Source organism: Colletes latitarsis, chromosome 8 (genome assembly GCF_051014445.1).
Source record: "Colletes latitarsis isolate SP2378_abdomen chromosome 8, iyColLati1, whole genome shotgun sequence".
NCBI lineage: Eukaryota > Metazoa > Arthropoda > Insecta > Hymenoptera > Colletidae > Colletes > Colletes latitarsis.
In genome coordinates this window covers 30,372,835-30,398,400 of record NC_135141.1, presented here as the reverse complement: position 1 = coordinate 30,398,400, position 25,566 = coordinate 30,372,835, and the positions used below count along the sequence as shown (strand labels likewise).

At 44.8% G+C, this 25,566-nt stretch overlaps 1 protein-coding gene and 1 long non-coding RNA gene across 2 annotated transcripts in view; both read left to right on the top strand.

The window, feature by feature from the left end:
• The window catches only part of Evi5 (ecotropic viral integration site 5), a 472,270-nt gene extending 456,872 nt beyond the window's left edge, over positions 1 to 15,398 (top strand). Inside the window, exon 11 of the transcript XR_013080155.1 lies at positions 15,388 to 15,398. The gene's annotated coding sequence lies outside the window, so the exon portion shown is untranslated. The remainder of the gene's footprint in view (positions 1 to 15,387) is intronic.
• Positions 1 to 25,566, top strand: part of LOC143344810 (uncharacterized) — a 74,965-nt gene that overhangs the window by 9,717 nt on the left and 39,682 nt on the right. The window contains exon 3 of the long non-coding RNA XR_013080159.1: positions 9,780 to 9,902. This is a non-coding gene — a long non-coding RNA (uncharacterized LOC143344810). The remainder of the gene's footprint in view (positions 1 to 9,779; positions 9,903 to 25,566) is intronic.

The window sequence follows — 25,566 nt, the reverse complement described above, 5'->3', positions numbered from 1 at the left end:
AGAAAATTGGTCCTCTAACGTTGCTTCGTTTTTATGTGAACGAAAAACAGAGTCAACTTGCTCCATACAATCGTTACAAAAATCGAAAGGTAAAAGAGCGTTCCCGTTTCACGCTCAAAGTATATAAATCATCCCGTATAAATCTTATTCCAATTATAATAAAATATACGCACACGATACATAGCAACGTACACCTGTATCCATACATATAAGAATTTATCGTACATATCTCCGATCTCCAGGAAACTAATTCCCTCTATCGTTTGCAAGATTTCCACACGGAACAATAGACGGAAACGTACTCTTCCGCCTTATCCGCTCCATCTCCGTATTTATTACAATTTACAATAACTTTCGGTTCGTTTACGTGCATCGGGTCGTTTCAGGAGTCAGCTGTTCCTTAATCCAGTAAATTTCATTCTATAAAAATGTAATCGCATTCGCAGACATAATTAATCATGTATGCCGTGGCGCACCGCTCCGCGTACAACCGATGAATTTCAATCTCGGCGCGATAACTCGAACACCGGCCCGGTTAAACGTAACTTTTGTATATTTATCTCGACTCGATACGGTTATACTGTTCCTCGATGATTTTCTAAACTCTCCTCCGGCGATAGTAGCCTCGAAAATGAAGACCGTAGCCATGTTTGGCTCGTAATCCGTATCGCGAGTCTCGCTCGATGTTACAACGCGCACGGGGTTAAACCAGTGTTTTCCAAAGTGAAGGGTGCAACCCCTAGGGAGGGGGTGGGGACGTTTTACAATCCCAGAAGGGCGCGAACAAAAATTTCGAACGTAGAAACATGTGAAAAACTTAAACATCTGTTTTATTCTCGATCTTTAGCTCAAAATGTATCACAAAATTAAGTAATAGTCGCGAAAAGAAATGCTGTCGCTCATCTCGAGCGTAGAAATTTTCCTTTCTTCTTAGGAAGGCGGTTCCCAAAAAGTTTGTAAACGACTAGGAGTCCACTTGGTTTGGTGATATCTTGACCGAAGAGCAAGTAATTTCTACGTGGAGCGGTGGAAGTGGTCAAACGGGAGCCGATGTCGAGCAGTTTCACGCGCGAAACCGTTCGTGATTGATAAACTCGCGGACTTTCTACGTCTTAAATTTCACGTATCCTAGCAGCCGCCGACCGTGGCGGCCTTTACGGGGCCGTTCTATTTTAGATTTCGAGCCGTAAACTCGCGTAAATTCGCCACACCCTCCTTTTGTTCGCGGACAGAAAACGCGGCGCGCTGTTGATTTACATCCTCCTTAAAATCCGAACTAGCCCCCGTTAAGCGCGATTAATCGTTCGAACGGCTCGTTAAAATTTACCAAGGATCGTCTAGACCATGAAAATCGAGCATCGATGGCCGTGGAAACGCTTCTGTCTTCGTTACGCTCGTTTTTCTTCGTTACGATTCTAGTTTCGATGATATCTTCGATCTGGTCCGTTGTCGATCGTCGAGGAATCGTTCCCGAGTTGAAGGTATCGATACTTTCCGAGAAAAGTCGATATCATTACCGGGCACGACCCGTTACTCGGCTTTCCAGAAATTCGTCGTAGCGTCTTTGTTTCTCGGCCGATCGCGACGAAACTCGAAACTTAGATCGGCGAAATTGTGTAAAATCGACGGCAAAAAGAATTATCCGGATATCTCGTTTAGGAGCCGAGATATTAATTGGCAGTATTTCGCCTGCGCGCGGACGTACGAAATCTCGGACCGTTTCTGCGCAAGTTGCCTGCCTCTCTCGAGCCAAGTGGAACTTTCCACAGCACGGGACCCGACGACCTCGACGTTAGTATCGATATCTCGAGGTGAGATCATCGGGTTCGATCGTTTCGCGAGACCACCCGCTTTTTTGCAAATTCGATCGTTTATTGTTCCGGGATCGATCGATCCATTCCATGTGCGTCAGAGTCGTCGAGACGGATAATCTTTTCGTTTCAAACGCGCGTTTTTCGCTCGAGCGTTCGCGACAGCTAGCGATCTCTCGATCTTAGAACCGAGTACCAAAGGTTCGTCGGTCTTATCTGAACGAATAATCACTCGGTAGTTTTGTTTCCTTCTTAAAAACGAATGAAACGACGAATGAAAAATCCGTGAATATATGAGTAATTATACACAGTTGTAGATACTTGTTTAAAAAATCTGTTAGCCAAATTTATTAGACTATACTTAAAAATCTCATTTCGTTTCCCGCTATTCCAAACATCATCGCGTTTTTGCACCTCGAAAGAGACGCGCGTATTTACTCGTATAAATCGTTGCGTACACGTGTATTTACTTGGATAAATGCAGGTGCTAAACAAAAATTACACGGATACAGTTGCAGAGCGTGTAGTTTCGCAAAAAAGGTATTGGAAGACACGGCCATTACAAACGACGGGTGGATTCGTTTTCCAATGCTCGCGGGAGTCTATCAAACTCGCAATTTGTTTCTTTTCTGTTATCAACAAACAACATTTTCTACTTTTGTCGTGCAAATAGCGTGTTCGATTGGTTTTATATCAGGCTTCCCTACAGAATTAAATTCTATTAAACTCCCGAGAACTTGAGAATTCTCGTGGCGATTCCACGCACAGCCGCCACCTGCAAAATAGCTCGTTACTTATATTACTTTTTTACGAATAAATATTCAGTATTTTAATGCATACTGATTTTTGTTATTCTTCCAAACTCGTACACGTGTATTCGAGTATACGCGAAATAAAGGTTTGCTTCCAGCCGAGGCTGCATCAACCTCCGCAGCTCTTTGCTCTTCTCTTTCCCCCGTTTCGCGGATGCGTTTACGAGACCGGCGATGATTCCGTCGTGCTCGTTTCTTTGCCCGCGTACAGGGAGAACCTGTTTCGAACGCGTTACCGACGCACAGTGGTCGGAAATCCCAAAAAGCTGGTCAAATCTTTCATTTTTGAACTTCAGAACTTCGAAACAACGCCCGGATAACAGTTCAAGCTATCGCGTACAGTTTTTACACATAATTTTCGTTGCTTCCATCATGGTTTAACATTTCAACAGCTTCAATACTCTCATTAGATACATCTACGACTAAAATAAACTCTTGATCAATCACCGAACAACATAAAATAGAAAAATGTGTCAGCTTTTCCTTCGAACCGTAAGAACTTCTTCGTCGAAGCGAGCGATTGATTTCCTTCAGTTAATCGGCACAAAGACTTTGCTGTCGAAGAAAAAGTTCCTTAGAAATCTTCGATAACATGAGTACTGTTACAGAAAACTTTTTAATTGACTCTTGCTTTTAAGAAGAGGCTATTCCGATTACGGAATAACTTCGTTGAAGAGATACGTCCGATATAGGCGACTTCTTGTTTAAAGAAGAAACCTTTTTCGAATTCGTAACGAGACTTGCTTTCTTACTTTTCGTAAGACATGATATTAAATATTGTCCAACTATAACGAACGTTTCCTCCATAGAAGATTTCGAAGAACCTCTTTCACGAGTCGCTGAAACGTAGCAAGAACATTACAAAGACCAAATGGCATAACGCGAAACCACAAACCAGTATTCACGGAAAAGGCAGTCTTCTCACGATCTTCTTCAGCCATGAACAATTGCCAGTATTCACGCTGCAGGGGGGTCTCTGTGGAAATCCATGGTGATTTAGTAATTCCATCTAAAGTGTCGTTTATTCTCTGTAATGGATAAGAGTCTTTCTTTGTAACGCTTATTTTATCGTCGATATCGTATAATTCAGATTTAGCAAGCGGAATTTTTGGGAAGTTTTACTATTGATTAAAATTTCGAAGCACGTAGACTAATGATTAATAGCATCCCTATCATGAACACGCATTTTATGGGCGAAAAAATGGATTCCTCTCACATCGTGAACGTCACGCTCGAGGAAAGAACCCCAATCTGCCCCCTTGATATTTCAGTGTTTCCGTTGCAATGCTTGGAACATTAGGTGCAGACACTCGATAATTGTATAGATATGTTATGTAATATATCTGTTTCGCAGAACTCATGGCGAAAATGGCGTCTGTAAGTACACGGTTATATTATTTTTCCCTTTCATTTGTAAATGTAACACGTTCCTCATTCAACCAGAGGTACTTATGTGTAACCCAAGGTATACAACTTCAATCACTTATATCTCTAAAATTATTGAGTATGTATATCCAATATTCTGCATATTTCTACATAAATATGAGCTCTATCATTCTGCAAAAGAACGTTAAAATCTGAGGGGGCCAGATCGAACCCTTCCCCCGTCAGATGCAATCTTCGCAGCTTCGTGCAATACACGATCATCGATATGGTAGATAGAATCGGAGAGTAGACTTCTAACTAACGATATTAGTATTTTGGGAGTCGAGACAGGCCGATTCCCGCGAAGAATTCATCGTCTTGGCCGGTCGTTGGTCGCCGAGTTCTCCGAGACGCGTCGCCGCGTCCCCGACGCCCGCGAGAATTTCGATTCCGGTGAAACCAGCGGCGTTCACCGACGTTCTTCCTGCTCTTCGACCCTCCTCCTCCCCCGCGGGTGGTCGAAATAGCAACCCTTTGGAGAGCGTGGCTGAAAATCAGAAGTTCGGAAGAAAGGAAGGGCGCATCGCGTCGAAGGGAGACCCGCGGTTACGATCCGTAGGCTAGAGAAAGCGAGAGAGAGGGTTGGAGACCCTACACCCACCTCGAACGATAATTCCCGTCGCCATGGAAACACCCCCGAGGCGTCCCTGTGTCAGTCCACCCCCGCACCCCACGAACACCGCTGCCTATCCCTCCGCCGCCTCTTCTTCCACCGCGGACCCCCTCCTGAAGCCCCCCTTTCGCGAGTCCACCAGGAACTGGTATCGATCCACGGACGAGTTCGAGGTCCTACGTATTCTACGGGGAGTGTTACTGACAACAGGATCGTCCGTTTCGCGTCTCTCTTTCGCGTCCAGCCGCGGTCCTTTTTTATCCTGTCGTTCCCGTCCCGCGCGAAACGAACCGTTCTCTCCCCCTTCCGATCGACCATCCCTCCGTTTTCGCTATCAGGAATCGCGCGTTATTGGACCTCGGTTTGTTCCCTCGGCCGTGTCTCGATGTTTGCACGCGGCTCGAGCGGCCGTCGATCTTGCCCGCGCCAAAGGCACGCGGGACGACGATTCCCGATGTCTCGCGTACTGGGCTCTGCCTTTTCGATCGAACGGGACGAACGCTCGTCGGTATTTTTAGAGTTCGTCCCTCGCGCGCCGTCTCTTCAACCCTGGAGTAGCACTAAATTTGAATGGCACGTTGAGTAATCTGGGGTAATACGACACTACGAACGTATTCTATCTATTCCGCGCCCGAGAGTCGCATCCAACGTACACCGCAATGGTAATTACGATCCGTTAAACTCGTTTACGTTTCTGAAACGAACGAAACGTAAATCTGAGAATTAATAAACGCGTTTTCTGTTCCATGCGTGACTCTATCGAATGTAGAGCAAGAGCAACTCTTCGTTGCATTTCGAGTCACGTGCAAAGTTTGAGTAACTGTAGGGTTCAGTACTAACCGCATCTCGGTGGGCTTAGGGTTAACGAAGAATCGAACTATTTGTACACTGTTTGTTCGATGGAATCAAATACTGTACAGTTCCCCTACCAAGGGATCAGAGACTCTGTTAAGCTGTATTCGATACTATCCAATTATTTAGACATATATGTCAACGTTTCTACTATTTTCTCTTCTTTTCGGAGCACTTTAGAAATACGAGTTAGAAAAATATGTTCGTTGGTCGTGCAAACGTGGTAATTGCACGATGAATCGTAAACGAAGGATCAGACCCAGCGTGTTTGTTAGGAAAAACTGCAGGATGTCCCGATGCCTACCGGTGCAGAATTAATTAAAAAATCAAATTCTTCGGGGTCCATGGGGACTACTCATCCAATTCCGGCGCGTTTCGCTCGGGGACGTCGAGGAATTTCTGGACGAGATATCGAACGCGGGAAAGGAATCTGTATCGACGTTGGGGATCGACCGGCGAAGGTTCGTGGAATTAGGTGTCCTCGAAAACAACCTCGTCTCGGAAGGTAGCTCTCGGCTCTCGATGGAAAGCCACGCGGCCCGCCGCGTAACAAGATCTAACCCCTACCTCTCATTTTTCCTCCTCTCCGACGGATCACCCTCCCCCCCTGCCGGCTGGTGCCCCCTTCCGATTACTCTCTTTCCGTTCATCTTTCTATCTTTACCCGAGTAGCGGGATTCTAGCACAGCCTCGTCGTTCTCGGTTGCTTCTGTCGCGAAGCATAGAGCAACCTTACGAAAAATCAGAAACTGATTAATGATTATTACTCGGATCTAGAAATTGGTAATTATTGTCAACCAATAATATAAATAGCCAATAACCTCGGTCTTAATAATGGAGCCGGTAAAGGCTAAACCGATCCTCGACCGAAGGTTACTTAAAATCGCAGGTTACAAGCGTTACATGATTAATCGATCAATGGTTATCAATATCATTGTTACGTTTATTAATTAGTTGGAAAGTCAGGAAATAATGACTGACCGTGTCTGATATAGAACGGCGTCCGGGCAAAACGTAATTTGATTAATGATTACATCGAGTAATCGATAGTTATGATTAATGAACAACGGAAATAATCAAAGGAGACGCAATCATCAGGCACAATTAACTCGCTAATAATTAATAACGGAATGGTTAGTTTTGATTCCGATCGATAAGTTAATAGCAAAGGAGCCGAGCGCGAACCTGGTCAAACTTAAAAGTAATTCTCCATACGATCGCTGATCAATCTCATCGACGGCTCAACGATTAATGATTATTATCATTATTATCGTTGCATCTGTCGATCGATTACGAATTGTTACCCAATCTGCTGTTATAGAAGCTTTCTGCATCGCCTCTTAAATTCGACAGGGATACTATTTTGACCTTGTCACACTATAGGTCTATAGCAAGGAACGTGTATCGTTTTTATCGTGTAAAGATCGTCGATTCTTCAAGCTCCTCGTTATCGTAGATCGTAGCACGGTCGATCGACGCGTGGAATCGATCTCGATCCGTGGCCGTAGATCCAGATATCGGGCGAAGCAGACGCTGGTGAACCGGCATCGTCCGGTTTATCCAGGCTGTTCGTGCCGTACCGAGCGCCGCTAGAAAGTTTAGGAAACAGTACACCGGCGCGGTGCATCGCGGCGCGCGTCTGGCCTCCGGGCGTCGCAAAAAGAACTCAAGCTTTACGACGCTCTCGCGAGGAGAGCCGTTCCGCGGATACGTCGCGGCGAGAGACACGACGACGCTCACCAACACGCTTCCCTGTGTGCGCGAGCCTGTTATCCGTCTGCATCGAGAGAGCACGAGACCTTCGGCTCTTTTGCCAGCCCTCTCGGCTCTCTCGCGTTTACGTTCTCTCCTCCGTTTTACTTTGAACGCTCTCCCTCTCTCTCCCGCCAATGGCGTTGCTCGTCGAGTAACGCGCGCGGTTCATCGCCGCGCTCCTCTGCTTTCGTTCGTTTCGCCGTGCGCTGCCTTTATCAGCTTATCTCTGTCCAACTGGTAGGGCTGTTCCACTCCACCCACGAATGTCTCATTCTAATTCGTAACTCTGAAACCGTGCACCTCTCTCGTAACTCTGTCTCTTTCCTAACTCGCGTATCTCGCTTTGATAGGCGAGACTCTCTCCTTATCCGTGAGTCTCTACCTGTACGCCTCTCTAATTTGTACTGTCCCCTTTCGATTTGAGAGCGTTAACTCTTGACGAGTTAGATCGTTTTGTTCCGATTCGCGAGGCTGTCTCTTTTTAATTCGTGAGCCTGGCTCTAATTTGTCAGTCTATATCTATGTATCTCTCTAGCTCCGGATGGCTATCTCACGCTGATGAGTGAGATTATCTGCTTCTAATTTCTAAGCCTGTATCTATTTATGTATCTCTTTGACTTGTTAAGGTTGTTTCACCGTGACACGTGAAACTGTTTCATTCTGATTCGTAAAACTGTCCGTGTCTTTTTAATTCGTCGTTTCCCAACGTGGCTGGCAGCATCCCCCTTTTCTTAGCGGGCGCTAGAGTCCCTCAGGAGGGTGGTGTTAATGTAATAACTTTAGGTGGGCGTTTAGGCACATTAGGAGGGCGTTAACATATAATGTTAACTAAAATATATATCAGAAAAAATCTGATAGGGTTAGTGACAATGATGACAACGATCGTGAAGTGAAACTGTTTATATTTTTCAACGGTTAAACCGTTAAAAAAATTGTTGTGCCCGAGCAGCGTGTCCCTCCTAAAGTGCATAATAGAATTGGCGCGTTGGTGGTGGGGCGTTGGCCTGAAAAAGATTTCGTAAAGGGGCGTTCAGCCGAAAATGGTTGGGAAACGCTGCTCTAACTTGTAACGCTGTCTCTGTTTGGCTCGCGAGCCTATCTCGCTCCACCTCGTAACACTGTCTCTGCTCTAACTCGTAACGCTGTCTTTTTCCGACTTCGAAGACAGTCTCTCCTCTCCGTCTGGTTCGCGCGGTCGCTTTGGCCGCGATAAAGAAACCTCCTTCTCCGTCTCGCTCGCTTTCACCGTGCGCGATGAGCTCCGTTCTGTTGGGATCTACAGCGCCGACGTGTAGCCTAACGCTATTGCACACGCATCTCGCATCGCGTACGACCAACAGGTCGGATTTATCGGTGACTTCGGAGCCCTGCACCGTGGAACCGTTTCTCGTAAACGTGGTCGAAATCCAAATAACGAATTAACGCGTTCACCGCCACGCCATTTTGCCATAGAGATGCCCTCGACGTTTGTACGAATCATAATGGAAAAATAGATACGTAATTTTTATTTTAGAGCATTCCAAATGGCTAACGTTATTATTTTGTATAGCGTCGTCTGTCCCTACACAATGGCTTCGTAAAACAGTAAAACAATTCATTGGAATAAACGCTGTTGCATGGTAAAAGCGAAATGTTCGGCTGGTAACGCGAGTCACTTTTTAATTCGTTCAAAATGAAAGTGCGTTAACGCGTGTAACACGCATAACAACATGGTAAAAGCGTCGGGCGCTGGTAACATATTTTTAATAACCGTGGCAGTTTTTACGACGTTTCCCCTTTCCAGCGGGATCTACGATATTAAAAAACAGCGTGAAAATTCAGCGATCGCGTAAGCGCGGATGGAAAACGCGAATCACGGAAAAGAGATACAACGTGGCTTCGATATTATTACGTTAACTGCCAAGTCGATTTCATAAAAGTTTTACCGGGTATCGGCTTCGGGTTCTCCATAATTCATACTTTTGCTCCGATACCCCTATTTTCGCTAAAAGTTTCCGCGGAAACTGTCAAACGCCCATTGGATATCTGCATAACGTTATGCGCGTTTCTATACATTGGCTCTCAAAACTGCAGTAACCGAGATACGATAACTTAATACGATACGTACAAGGTAGTCTGTTATTCGTAGTAACAGCTAATAATATTTTGAAGGAAATTTTCCATGCACCTGAATTCTTTCAGGCAAAACTTCAGCCATCCACTCGTTTCCACTGAATTCATACCATTCATAACTAAAACCCAATCCACCATACGTTCAAATTTCTTGCCTCCTTCTCCTACAAGTCTGCATTCTACAATTCCTTCCATTCCTATATACCAGGTATGTCAAACGTATGTTGACTCACAGGTATCTAGGACTCATAGGTATCTAAGATTAAAGAGAATACAATACCATGGAATAAAATTAAAAAAAAACTAATATTCAATTTTTATTTTGTAAAAAAGACACGAAGTCACGAATTTATAATTCTGTGCCCGGATAAAAAAACAAATTCAATGTTCTGATTACAGTTCCGACGAAAAGGGTGAAATGCGGAAAAAAGTGGCGCAGCACTGGAACTGAAAAATATGAGTTCAGCGGTGAAACATGGAGATGGATCGGTGACGGTTTGGTGATCAATGGCAGCAGTCGAGGTAGGAAACTTACTTTTTATACACGCTATCATAGATCGGTGGATATATTCGGAATCATTAAAAAACCATTTGAAGAGAAATTATTTGATCCGTCAACAAGTTCAGGAATGATTATCGTAATAACAAACAACTTTTTGTTTCCACCTCAGTCCACAAATATCTCGCTTCTATAGTATCCGTTGATTAAATAAATTGCAGAGTGAAAACCCGTGAAGTTGTATAGGATTTAGGATGCCTCAGCAAATATCGCTGCAGAATTTCGAAAATTTCCTGTTTATTCCCTATATTTGGACTTTGTTGATTGGGCTGCACTGTCTGGAAGCAGTTGACGATTCGCGAGGCCTTCGTTTTTCGGTCGTATCTTGGAATTTTTCGACGGAAACGTCTCGCCGAACGTTTTCTGTTGTTCTCGTTGGTCCTGCGTGCTCTTTTCTCAGTTTTCCTGTTTCACCCGTCCGCTCGTCATTTTTCTCTCTTTTTTCTTTGGATACAAAATACCGATTCCAGTTTGCCCGGCGTTTTCGTTTTTCACGGCTCGACAGCGAGCATTTCCCCTCGTTCGTTGCATATTTAAAGGAATTAGAGATAAGAAAAGCGAGCCGCCCGGCCCCGAGGAATGTATCACTGCCGGAACGATCAACGAGTGAATCGCTTTACATCTAATGCATCTTAATAAATTCACCGGCATTTCGAGATTCAGGTTACGAATCGAGGCTTCTGGCTGCCGGTAACGCGAATAGTAATAAAATGGAAATCGTCGCGAATCGAGACGTACGCGTGCAAAGTCCAGGTTTTAATTATCGACGTGTCGCGTGCACGCTCGCAATATTGTCGTTGCGATTGAAAGCTGCCCGACGTTCGAAAGTTTACTGCCAACAATCTGGAAACGTTATTACACTGCGTTATTACATTAAATCCATTGGTACTTATGGTCTACTCAAATCAATATTCAATACTCTACTGCTTTAAATAAAATATATGTTTCGTAGAGACAAGTTCAAAGAGTATCGTCATAGTTTTTATTACACTTTAATATTTCATATTTGCTCTTTAACCGCGTCTGAGTTAACTTGATCGATATATCTACGAATGAAACCATGCTTAGCGATTAGAATAATAACGAGTACTCTAAAGACACTCTCGTGACTGCTTGTAGACATTCGAAAAGTGAAATAAGGAAGTTTTGGATCGACTAGCGAGAAAAAGACGGAGAAGCGGTTAGATTTCATAACTCGCGTTTGTTCGAGATTCTCGGAATCTTTGGACTATCGAAGTATCGAATCGAAACGGCTTCGAGACATATCGAGAGCAACCCTCGTTGCTGAATGCCGCTAATCCCACGGGGAACGATTCGTCATGATCGTCAGTCGGTCGTCTGGTTGGTTGAGCCGGCATGGAAAGCCATTGTTACGCTCCTATGAGTGGCACTTGCTGTCTCTCTCTCTTCCGTTCGTGGCGCCACCATGAACCTACCGTGAGAGCGAGAGAAAGGAAGGGAGAGCGAAACAAGGAGAACGATAGGCAGCGAAAAAGAAGGAAGAGAGACGATTGTAATTACCCTTTCGTGTTAGCGTCAAGAGGTCGTTTCTTTCTCTCTCGTTCTCTCGTCTTGTCCCTCCGACCCCTCGTCGTTGATTTTTCCCCCCCCCGTTTTCTCACCTTCAATAAATTCCCTTCCCTTCACGTTTAACAAATTCTCTGCCCCTTCTCGCTCATTAATTTCTTGCTACTTTCTTTTTCCAGTCTTGTCGGGTTTTTAATCGATTCCGAGGCTACGCTGTTCCCTTTCAGCGCATTCACGTTGCATTTATTTCCAAGTTCAACGAATTTTGTGCCTCTGCCTTCCACTGTTTAGGATCGTTTAAAACAATTCTTCAAAGAGGAATTGTTTCGTCTGAACCGAATCAGCAATATTTACTGAATGAATAAGTATTGTATATAATGTCAGATTATAACGAGTATGGTATAGAAACCTTCCAGTTTATTTTGTGTGTTTATTTATTTACGGAATAATTCCTTGATAGAAGCCAGGTTTAGATGCCAGTACGAAAATAGTCTTATAAAATATACATATTACGTGTACAGTATGAAGAGAACGGATATGTGGTTTAAAAATCTACACCGTGAATGCATCGTTCAGTTTTAAGAGAGTAGCTCGAAAACTGAGCAGCTTAAATGAAACTCGATTATCAGCCGGTTAGTTTAAGCAGTCACGAAGAAACCTCGAGTAATTTCAAACATTTCGATCTTCGACTTCGTGCGTTCGAACTGAAAGTAAACCGAGTACGTTGAACTCGGTCGTTTGAATAATAGTTCGAGTAAAAGCATCCAGGAATCAGAAAGGATTCCTATCTTCGAGCAACGAATGTCTCTGAAGAACGTACAGCCGAAGATACATTCTGTTTTTATTTTCCAGCCAGGATTTATTTGATTTTAGCAATAGTAATAGCTTTAAAAAAAATGCTGTTAGCTTGGAACTGCTTGGTCGACCGTCGAGTTCCGATATTCGAACTGTACAGAACTCGCAACAGCTCCGTTCCACGGACGTGAAACAATGCAGAATAACCGAACGACTCGTAAAGATAAGTTCAAGAAGCGGATAAGGCAGAGCTGGAAATTCACGTAACGATAAAGAACAAGCCTCGACTAGTTGCCTCGAAAATGTCACTGAAAATCAAACTCGATTACATTTCGCGACATTGCGGTCGTTGCAACGGTGATTGCAACGCGGTTTTCAACTTTCACGATTACCAGTTCGGTGACATTCGTTGTCGAGGATCTTGATTCTTTTACTGTGTGTTTTCTAAAACTGTGAATTTTCAGTTGAAACGCGAGGTGTAATTTCATTTAATCTACCGCTACTTAACCGTTCCAACCTTGTTTCTCAGCATGTATATAAATTTGAACCGATTGGAGATGCTCGAAATACCCGATCTACCGGTTGGTCCATCGCGCGATAAAGGTTTTGGGGCTCCGTTTTCCGGACGAAAGTCGTCAAGTTTACGGCTGTCGCGTCTCCCGTGGAAACTCGACGAGCCAATAACAGGCAGTTAAGATTATTTCACGGTGTCCCGAGGGATCGGGCCCGTTGGTACCGACGTGTCAGCGAGCCTGGTGTCCGTTTAATGGAATGATGAGACAGACGGTTTGTCTGCGGTTTCGCCGACAGACAGAGACGCTCGCGGTCACAGTCCGACTGACTTGGCTTGCGAGTCGTGTACCGGGACCACCGGAAGTGGCCCATCACCGCCCCACATTCTCGACTTCCGCTCTCGCGCTCTTGCCCGCTCGAGACTCGGTGTTTTCGTTCTCTCGCAGGATTCCCGTCTGTTCCTCCCCGCGTCGCTGGCTTCTCGTTGACAGGAGAGCCGAAAAAATAGCCTCCCGTGACACGAGAATGGAAATTACACCCGTGTCCGCGCCCAGAGCCGGATGCCGATTTTCGCGAACAAAAGCTGCCCGCCGGCTAATGCGACGTTTTGCTCTTCCGCAGCTATTCCAGAATTCGCGGATGGAATTACGGGGGGCTTCGACGATTCGTTGTTCCTTTCTTCACGCACGATCGCTGTCGTAATAACGGCTGGAAGCTAGAACTGCCTGCGGTCTGATTATCGGTGCCCCCTTGCTGCTCGTTGGCTTATCTTTGTAGGAGTCGTCGGCTCGAGGCACGGGGAATGACCTGCTCCGTGTGCTTCGCGATTACCTGAACACCTGTGGCAACCGCGATCTTTTAACCCTTTCATTACCCGTAGAACATTTTTCGTTTTATTCCCAAGCCCCCGCGAAAAAGCAACGATCGATAAAATAGGCGCGAAAACCACTTTAGTTGTTTCCAAAAGTAAGATTTTCGAGTTAGTTATACTATTTTGACGCTGTAGGCTTGTTCTTGTCTTGCAGGATTCTCAACACTGATTTCACTAATATTTAGGGGTTCGTTGATAAGAAAAAGGTTAAGAACCACTATATTAGACGATCGACAGCGCGGAATAATTTTATGCGACAGTTTACCGAGAGATATCGCTCGAATATTATTGAAATCTCCCGCGATCGTCGCCAGCGCGCGATGACGATCGTCGCGTTTTAATTGTTTCGTATTATCTCGTCTCGTAGCTAACATCCGTCGCTATCACACGCTTCCCATGCGTCGATAAACATACGTAGTCAGCAAAGTTGCAGGAGGAACCGCATTCCAGCTACGTACCTACGTTCCAACGGCTCTTGGTTCTTTTTAATTTTCCTCACGAGCAGGTGCGTCTTCCGATTCCACGTCGAGGAAAACGTATATTCCTCTGGAATATTTTAACATTTTCACGTTGCAAAATTACTGTATCCGAGAGAAAGAAACGTGTGGAATACGAAAAGCCTCGGGAAAACAACGTTTGACTAAAATTTTCTATCGGTGGCGTTGAATGGAAACACTTCCTCTCCGTGTCATTACAACCGGATCGAAACGCGAAAATACGACGGCGATCCGTCTGCGTGCGATCGTCTATTTTGATCGCGTCTGGTTAAAAGTGGCGACGTACTCCACGGAGGAACACCGATCGCGTTAATTATTAATTGAGCCGCTGGAACTCGTGCGTTATTTGTTCCCTCGTCGCAAAGCGAACGAGCCCACTCGAAGTTAATTAACTTCGTCTGTCGTTTCCTTACTCTTTTCCAGTAATTGCGATTATTAATATCCATTCGCATCGACGAGTTCAACCAACGATTATGGAGTTATCGTAAAAATATCCGGGAAAGCGCGTAGTACGTAAATTGTAGTCTGAGAAAACATGGTGAAAACTATTCTATAATAGAAGTACTCTCTGCTACTTTTACTCGTGCTTGTAATGGCGGAACAGACGTTAGAAATCATTTTCAAATTAATCAAGGTGCCCCACTCGAGAGATTAGATAAATGACCACGCACGAGGAAGAGCGAAGATTGCTTTTGCTCAACAACCAAGTAATTATAGAAATCTGTTCGATATTTTTACGAGACCGTGAGAGGACGCTTTTGTTCCTCGAGAATAAAGTCGTCTGGCGGAATGTTTGTCCAAACGTAAAATTAACGACGCCGTACACCCACGATCGCGACCAGCGAACAACGTAAATCCGTCGAAACTCGCCTCGAGAAAATTTATTCGTCGCGATGGTTGGCGCGAATCGCGGCCTAGCGTCAGTCCTTTGTGGCGCACCTCGGTTAATTCTACTTCGATTGAGTCAGAAACTGCACCGCGTGCCGACCGAAATGGTATTGCAGTGAAATCATCGTTTGATCCAAAGCGCGCGCGCGCATGCCGATCGTGCATTGTCACGATGATCCGAGACGATCTCGTTGTTCCGTGGAAACCGTCGTCGCGGCGAGCACCTGTAATTTATTACCGTCTGGTTCAATTAGATTCTGATCCGATCGAATCACGTCTCGCAATCTCGGCGTTCCTGGAATAAAGACAATGCGTTCGCGTCGGGAGATTAGATCTCGAACAAACGATCCGCGACAGCTTACTCGAACCAGTTACCTGAAATTAGTTTCAGTAACGACTGAATCGCGGCGATCCGTTTTATGTTAATAACAAACTGCTCGAGCGTCGGGCAATTATCACCGATTATTAGTCGTGAATGGTGCGGCCGATCGAAACAGATGCCGAGAATCAATTTTAGTTTGGGGGAGAATGCTCCGATGATCTTGATCGACAACTTTTTCCTCTGGAAGAAGACTCGAAATAAAAAAATCAGAACATAATTTTTATTCGAATAAAATTTCATAACTCTTGAGAAGAGGGGACTTCCAACGCCCCTCCCCCAGATCCGCCTATGCTTCTGGATTTCTTTCGAATCTCGCATATTCGTGGATGTATGTAATCATTATCCAAACAAAAGTCACTCTATCGATAGTGAAGTTCGGTTTGTCGAAAGACTTACTAAAAGATAAGGCTATAATTAAACTCTCTGCTCGCTTGGCTCGGCGAAAGGAACTCCGTTCACTGGTTTGCTACTTCGAATCCATTCACGAGTCTTCTACAGGCTTCTCCGATCGGAGAGGCAACCTGAATCATCGAATCGGCGCAAAGCACACGCGCTCGAAAAAACGGCGAGCAAAAAGTCCCGAAATTCCTGGCCGCGGTTTCGTCCTGGACACGTTCCGGACGTTCGTTAGCGCGGATACCCGACGGACCAAATAAAAGGTATCGGGCCATGGTTCAAGCTGTCTGCGCTTTTTTCATTTCACCTTGGCGTTGACAGCGTCAGGCGATTTTGGCGCGCAAACGAATGTCTTTTGGAACGTCTCCAGGTGCGTCCTCACCGGGATCCTCCTCGCAGACCAGCGACGAACCGAGGTGGATAAGAAACGGATTCTAATTTGGGAGCACTACGTTCCGTGCACGCACCGCCTTCGAGAATAATAAGGCATTCTTGGCTGCGAGCGTAATTTTTGTTCAGAGCCTCTGTTTTCCACCAAACGTCTGTCGCTGTTCGAGACGCTGCTTTACTCGCATTGAGGTCGATGAACTCTTACTCTGCTCGGAACACTTACTTACATTCCTCAGATTTTCAAAACAGTATTCATCTTGAATCTGTAACCACGTATTTTTATTTTTTGCTGACACACGTAATAAGTAATTCTAATATATTTTACAATTTTCGAGATCTGATAGTCTATTCCTCCGCGCGTTTCTCGCCCTCTGATCTAGTTTTTTAACGTTGACCTATGGAAACAACAACAGCGAATGAACCTTTTAATTCTTCCCTAAACGTACTGCATAATTTACTACAAGCTCACACTGTATCATTCGTCGCATACCGAATTGTTGCGTTCTTCAATTTCTTATTATGTACTTAAATTCACGTTCGTTATATTACTACTTAGAAAACAATCCTGGCCGTATGCTGGGCTCTACTTTGTCCACAGTTTGACTTGTGAAATAGTATGGTCGTAAATCGTAACCTTTCAATTATCGCGATAGTGTCCGCGTTTGTTTTGCTTCGGAGAAGGCGACGCTCTTGTTGCTCAGACAATAATAACCAATCGCGTTTGCGAAGTCCCCTAAAATTCGTACTTGAACTCGCGATACGATCGTCACGAAAACTTTGGTCTTCAGTTTTCCTTAGAACATCGCTACGTGTCGACGGGTCGTCGATTGTAAATACGGTTGCTATCCAAGATACGGCGTAGAGAATTCATTAACGCGTTGGCTGCAACGCTAGTTTTTCAAATTTTAACACGAAAAATCGATATATTCGGCGATTCAATGCTTCATAATACGTTCTAAGTTTAAAATGCCGGTCATTAGTGGCCACCGTGGCTGTTATCTATCGCGAGACGTTGCCATAAATCGTATCGTGTACTCGAACTGTACAGTTTTATTAGAACAAATCTCGAAAAGAGAGAATAACGCGAGTCGAAATCATGTTAGTTTCGAATGTTTTCCAAGATTAGTGTCCGGAAGTTGTTTCTACGTTCTACGATCTTCTGGGACTCCATGATGATACCAGGTATCAATTATTTTTCATTCATACTTCTCCTCTATTGTTTATGATGTTAATGTATACATTATTATTCGATATTATAAAGCTAAATACATAAATATTTCAACAGATAAAGGTACGAGTCTACGCTCAAGTTGTCCCGCTCCACTCAAATGCTATTTCATCGATGATTCAGTGAGTCAAAGTGTAAAGTCAAGGTGACGAATTCACTAATTCCTTTTAAAAAAAAACATGGTATTTCCTGTTTTGCCAAGAGTACCGCGTTCGATGATGTAACCCATCAGTTTACTCCGTATTTCTTAGAATTCGAATCCAAATCATTCGTTGAACATTTCGCTACTATAAGGTAACAATTAGTGTTGCGTTGTGTAATTATTAAATCGTTTGTTTCAAACGTGAATTTTCTGTTAGCCGAATCATTTTTATAGACAGCTATCGGCGCCATTAGACTTCTCCCTGACGCAACCATTTCGAACGACTGGAGATCAGAACATTCGCATCTTTGTTTGTCAACTTTGCGACGAAGTTTCGCCACAGCTGCAGACTCCATTCTGCAAATATTCGCGACAGACATCTTGACGTGATCAGCGAGTTAAATTTTGTTTTCGCGATATCACCTGCCGGGACATTTGCATATGAAAAATATACTATGACTCATTTGATGGATCTCCGGTGCCAGTCTGAGCGTCGCTATTTTGTATGTTAATCAGGAAAATCTGATTCGATTGCTCGATACTGAATAAACGTGACTATCACTTTGAGCAAGATCCATGGGATTTTTTTCCTTGAGTTTCGTGTTTGTGTACCGTAGGACAACCGAGTCTATCTTTTCCACGCCTCTAGAAGGAAATAAACGCATCTTATTCATACGTTGAAGTCTTAGAAACGAACAATTGGAGGAAACTCCAGGTAACTAAGTCGCCATTCTAAAAAATCAGCATTTCTTGTCTTTCTCTAAACACTTACGAATCCCTACCTTGAAGTATCGTTTGCTCCAGCGTCAAATCTCGCAAATTTGAATACCCAATCGACGACGAGCGATAAAATGGCCGCGACGATATCGTTGTTTCGGATTTCTACCAGATCTCCGTACGAATTTCTCGTCGAACGATCGATTTTCGAGCATCGTTTGTTGTTCGATCGCGCGAGAGCTGTACCGAGCAATAGCGCATTATCGCGAGTTTTCTCGTATCGACCACGATCTGGCCGGCTACCGCCGTAAAGATGGCGATGTCGGCGTGGCGAGATTAACAAGGTGGCCCTGGGCGAAATTCCTATAGGGGCGAGAGAGCGAGGGCGAGAGAGAAAGAGAGACAGTGGTCGTAAACGAGAGAGAGAAAGAGAGAGTGGCTAGGAACTGGCGAAGAGAGAGAAGGGAGATGAAGAGGGGGGAGAAGTGGTGGCAACAACGGGCACAGGGAAAGCCTTGCACGCGGGCAGGTGTATCTGGTGGTAACCGATCGATACTCCGCTCCGATTATAGAGGAGCGGCCGACACTGAATTCTGCATGATGCTTTTGTTCCGCTCTCTTTCGCACCGGCCAATCGGATTTTCTATTTTCGCACCCTGCTTACGGAGAGACGATCATTTATCCATCAGGGTTTCCCGCTGTCGCGCGGGATCACTCGTCTCCGGGCTCGAAATTGTCCCGGTTACGTCTCCTGGTCGTTCTTTTTTCCTTGCACGCGGTTTTCCCCCATCGAACCGACAGAACTTTCGATTATCGTCGCCGCCATATTTATTGCTCGCTCGAGTCGCGTGTCATTCGCGTTCGGTAGCGCTCAGTCGTCGTGGCGATTAAAATTCGTTATCAAAATTCTTGGAAATAATAATACTCACATTTGATAATAGAACGTATAATTGAGAAAAGAACAACGCGTACAAACCAAGGCTCACCGAAACAGAAGACAAACTATGTATCGCGAGATAGTTTGATCTATGGTCAATGGAACTCACGTATTGGTGGGAAAATTCTGGAGCCACTGATTCGGAAAATATTGCTACGTTTTAAAGAATTAGGCATTCCTCAGACTTCTACATAGCGAATTCTGCATAAACACTTCTTGGCCCTTCAAGAGTAATCTTACGAGAGAAAACGAGCTTCCTCCAAAGATAGTTGCTCTTCGTCCTTCATGGTCTTTACGACTTCTACAACATATTGTCACGATCCTTTCAGGACAAATTCCCTAACCCAGAATATCCGGTATACACAATACTAATTTTTACACAATACTAGACTAGAATATCCATCGAACATGCAGTTTTGGCTGATCGGAGGATCTGCGTCGCGACGCGGATTTTCCGATCGGAGGCGCGCCTTTCCGAGGGACTTCGATACCTTCCGCGTCGCTCGAGACAAAGGAGGATGTCGTCGACGATCGGCCGACGCGATACAACGGTGGACTTCGGCGAGCAAACACTTTCGAATACCGGCAATCAGTGACGTAATCAGATAGTGCGATGAATATTCATGAGACCCGGGGCGCATGCGTTCTGGCGAGCGTTTGCACGCTTATTAGCATAACTCGTCTGCTTTATCCATTAGCCATTGGGCCAGGACTAAGTGAGCGTGCTACTGCTCGCTTGGCCGCCGGTTAACTGCGCTGTCCAATTAATATAACCGCGGGGAATGAACGGGAGGAAAAAAAGAAGGTCGCCGGGTTTAATCGTATCGGGTTCTACTGGCTCCATGCGTCTCGTAACAAGTATCGAGACTCCGGTTGAAAATGCCACTGGATAAGAACGAATTAATCGAGCCGCGATCTATCGATCGAACAGATTTTCCCATTGTCTTCGCCACAAATAACATTTCTCGTTCCTTAAGACCCGCAGAAACATATCGTTCTACCCTCTTACGAGTCAAAGTTTACCTCTGTGACTTTCCTTTTTGCAGTTATAATTGTCTCGAATGCTGGGAACCATAATTGGTTTACCAAGTAGCAGATACATTAAAATCTATATCGGTTTTCTCTGTTACAGAGTACGCGCGCAATTACAAAGCGCGCCTTGTTTTAGCAGGTTAAAGCGAGTTAAAATTGTACATATTATACTGTAGATTGCACGATACGCATTTTTTACTCGGTTTGGCGAATACTCTACGCTTTGCGGGCTCCGAGTCTTTTCTTAACACCCTCCGTACACGGTGATTTCTTGTTCCACCGGCTGCAGTATTCTTCTGTAATTGTGTTACAATCGAGGAGCACGAAGCTGGCGATTAAATACGATGTGATCGACATTAAGATGATTGAGATATAACTGCCGCGCAATCGGGGCCCTTTATTAAGCTGCGCGAAGTGTGCGCAACAGGATCGGTAGGCCGTAAAGGATAAAAACAAGAAAGTCGGTTTCATTTTCTGATTAATCGAACCCTGTCGGCGGAACCTAACATTGTAATTACATAATCGCGCGCTGCGATGCGGGATAATGGTACGCTTGCTGCGCACGAGTCCATTCCTCCTCTCGTAATTCGTCGGACGTTCAAGATCCTGCTTAGGCCAAAAGTAAAGACTGATCGTCTCTGCTCGGACGTATCTGTGCCCTGATAAAAGATACCTCTGAATTTTTCTCGACTGCGTGGCACTTTGCCAAAAATACTCCGCTCGTTGGCTGGTTAGCGTGCAAGAACCACGCTTTCAAATTGGCAAAAGACTGGGAACGCGAGTAATTGCATGGTAACTCGTAACTATCTGGTACGAGAAGAAATCGTACTCGTCGACGTTGCTCCGATTTTTCCCTAACATCGGATTAAGTTTCCAGAATGGAGCTAATTTCCTTCGTTCGTAAATTATTCCACGACTTCGTCTGGTTGCTAAGTTAATCTTCGAGCGGTCATCTTTGTTCTACCTTCTTTATTTGTTTATGAATTTTATAAGCTTGCAATCGAATGCAATCTGTTCTGATATCACTTTTGTTGACAAGCTTTTAGTAATATCATTCCTTTTTGTATGCAACCCTGCTGCAATAAATACACGTTACAATTATTTACATGCTCAACCTTAGCCCCGATTGGTCGATTACTCTAATATCAATTATGAAGAGGTGTTTTCCAAGTAATACATAATTAGTTACGCGAGGATGTTAAACTGCAATGACGAGGTTCGGTAATAGCATGCAATGTTCATACACCCATCGATGAATATTACAGCAATTTATTAGAATAACTCGTACATTTATTTACTTTAACTTTAGTAGAATTACAAATTCGATGACCCAAGCTTCAGATCGATGAAATTAATTATCTCGTAGTATCGATCGTGGTTTTGGTTACGAACGTGGGCACAAATTATAATTGATTGATAGAATTGCAAATTTCTCACGACTCGATCGTTGCTCCGATCGCGAACGTTCACCATTTTGTAAAAAGATTAATCCACTGTCGTATAATAAATACACGAATAACAGTATTTTAGTTCAGTTAGAAAGTAAGAGTAATAAGACTCGTTGATCCAAGGATGCATGACCAATTATTGCCCTCGTCCGGGTGAAACTTATCGTCAGGTTCGAAGTTATTGCTGACAAATGACTAGAAACGAGTTCGTTGAAGGGGTGGTCGCGGGACTAACAAGCCTGTTGCGAATGTTTCGGGCGAGACGAGGCGCCAAAGACGAATCACTGGTAGTTTGGTTGATTTTTCTTTGGGCCGAGGGAGAGTGAGAAGGAGTGAGGAGCAGTAGAGAACGAGGCGTGGCTTCGACTGCGACCCCATGGTATTTCACCATACCCCTTTAATTCGGCGTATAACGCGGCTCGATAACGACTTCTACTACTCCCCCATGGGATTCGTTTCCGCGGTTCCGCGTTTTCCTTCGAGAGTACGCCAGGAACTACAGAGTGTTTCAAATCACAAGCTTAACCCTTTGATGCTCCCAACCCTTCATCTGGATCCACGCAAACTATCCCTTTCAGAATGGTGAAGTCTTGTTTTCTGATAAATAGTTTTATAGTTTAGCGAAATAGCAAAATTCAGATTTGTACGAGGTAGGTAAATTTAATATTTATAGGTACTTTAACCAATTTGTTTGGAAAGATTTTTATGACAAGGACACTTTAGAATGGACTCTGTTAATAATGTACCTGCATGTCGGAAAAATCCCTGTCGGATACGTAGCAGTAAACTGAATTTTCCATTGGGCCGCTAGTTTCCCCTGTTTCTTGATTGTCTCATTAAATATCGACGAGTGTCGAAGGGCGAGCACCTAGGGGTTGACGGTGCCACTTGCTGTTCCAACCCTCGTTCGTTTCGACACTGATTTTCGTAGGATTTGATAATATTTTAACGTTCAGAAATCAGGTTACACGAGGGTTAAATTGAACGGAAGTGCGTTTACGGAACTTAAAGACCATCTTCTTGTAGCCTTCCTCGGAATAGTGTACTTTAATCTAGCTAATACAATATATATTCTAGATCGAACAATGTTATACCGAAGACGATAGCTTATCACTTCCTTTAGTTAATTTAATTAATGATTTTTAATCGGTAATTTCTTAGATTTTTAGTCTAGTCTCTTCCGCGAGGACAATATCTAATGCAAGAAAATGCTGTATTTCCGGTTGCAAACGACGAAACCGTCGGTGCCTTCGTCGAAGAACGTCCTTGAGCATTCGTTTCGCTCCGACTGGAGACGTTTTCGATCTTAATGAGAGGCCAGGTTCGAATCCGAAGGTGAAGTCGGTCCCGTAGCACGTGTTTCCCACATGCCAACGACGACGTCCCGTTTGCCTACTTTTCCCGGTCGATTAGGCGGTCGTTTCCTCGAAAGGGAGCCGTTTATTAACGCGTTGCTTTAACAACTTTCGGTGGAGACCACAGATAGCGAGAGAGAACGGAGCACGTCGACAGTTCCCTACGTACATTATTGATACCTCGCTCGGATATGTACTAAATTTAAATTCCACGTAGGACCACGGCGTTGCTAATGATCACGATCAAAGAGCGATCGCTTCGTTGTCAACAGATTATTTACCGAGTAGGATCACGGAGTCGCCGCGTTGCTCCACGTTACGCGTCGACGTTCCTCGTCTAAAATTAGCCGGAGAATTCGCTAGAAAAATATCGGTACTTCCTTCCGCGTCACCGTGTATAAAACGCATCGAAGCGAAAAAGAACGTCCCGATAGAGAGACGAGAGAATCGCAAGAGTCACGTGAAGAGAGGGTACGTGCGCGTGAACGCGCGTGTCCCGACATATATACGCACCGTGAGGCACGCACGGCCGCGTATCCTCGCTCTCGCTACGTTCACGCTACGCTTCCTCCCCTCCCTGCCCACTGCTACCCACCCCTTCCCCTCCCTCGCTAGCCAGAGCGCTCTCTCTTTCTCTCTCACGCTCGTCCGTGCCTCCCTCCCTCCTCCACCCACCCCTCTACCATCCCGTTGGCCCCCCTCTTGTCTCCGCCTCCTCAGCTCCGTCCGTCCCGAAGGCAGCGTCGGACAATTTATGCCCAATTACACCCTAATTACCGTAATGGCACGACTCCGGTACAGATGGTGCACGGAGTTAAGTAACTGTCACGGGCCACGGGAGCACGGGCACCGTTCGACCCTGGTCGTTACGATGCGACGGTTATCTGTTCCGTGTTATCGGTCGCGGCTCGCAACGTGGAAACATTCGCGATTGCGACAATCGGGGATCCTTACGCCGTATCTGAAACTGCGAAACGAATGGAAGATTCCTTCGCCTACGTCTCGTCCGCGGGCTCTCTACTCCCTGGTGCGTTCCTCTTCCATTCAGGTTGATGCGGGTATCCGGTAAGGGAACCCGGATATCTGTAACATTCAGATACCCGAATCTAGACTCGTAGATACGGGCGATTATTCACATTTGGCTTTTCAAACTTATTAACCCTTAAACGCACAGTGTCTTGGATATTTATTCTTGCTAAAAAAGATAATTCATAGGTGAGCACCCAAGGAGAAAACGTCCTTGAAATAGCACATCCTCAGTGATATGGAAACCATCGAGAGGATTGATAATCCTTGGTTATGGCCCATGTAGATTCGCTGCAATATTTAGTTCCCAACATCCAGGAACGATCCGATGTCAACGTCCATGTCCATTAACAGAAAAGAATCTCATCTTTCTTCGCGTTTCATGCTACACGACTGAACGGGCCTCGTTCGGTATACACCACACATTTTGCCATATTCGTCTTTACATTTATCTTCCAAAGATTACTTTTCCGCGACAATCATCTGAGACATTCCTCCTTTCGATCAAGGAGCCATAGAAAATGCCTTCTTAAGATTCTTAGCATCTAGCACACAGGGGGGGAATCCTATACAAATAGAATTCAAAGCGTTGTACTTCGTCGATGGAAATGTTTTCACGAAAACGACGAACTTTGTTCGAACGGGGCTTTAATGAACTCTGCTATGCGGATGTATTTGACCGGAAATAATTTTCATTCGGCCGCGAATAAAGCAATACGCGGCAGTAAGTGCTTTTGGAAACAAAAGCGAGGCAAAGGGGGACGTAGTCACGCGAGCGAACCATTTTGGATCGGGCAGACCTGAATAGTTCACCGCGACTAACGCGTTAACTGCCGCCTACGAGTAAATAATGGACAACGGGCATTTGGAAGAATAAAAATCAGTATGCATTAGGGCGGCCCTTTCCTGCATCTTTCTTTCCCCTGACCTTCTTTCTTGAAGCGAAATTATTAACGATCTTTCGGTTCTATAAATTCCGTAGACAATTTTACCGACTACGTAAGTTCCAATTCTTCGTTCGAGCCCACGTACATACAATTAATCGTAAAGGCACACGTCAAAGTATTTACGTGACTCGCTGTGCACGAAGAAGTCGCATAATGGATATAACGCGGGAAAAGGTCAAACATCTCAAAAGGCCGGTGGTTTCCGTTCTCTAGTTTAGTTTCACCCCCGATCGATGTCTACTTGTTAACCGAATGCGATTCATATTTCACCTCTATAGATTTTTCCGTTCAATAGACACGACAGTTCGCGCCAACGTTGAAGTCTATTATTTCGCACGCTGGCCCGAGCGATACAAATTGTTCCATTCGATTGACTTCCCCATTAAGAAGCTCAGCTTTAGAGTCGCGGGATCATTGTTACCACGCCACTCTGGCAGCCCCTTCTGTCCGCTCTTTCCATCGTGACAACATGTAATTTCCAGGGAAATGCGCGAAGCGTGTTTCGCGAAGCGGTTGAATTCAACAGGTGACACCTC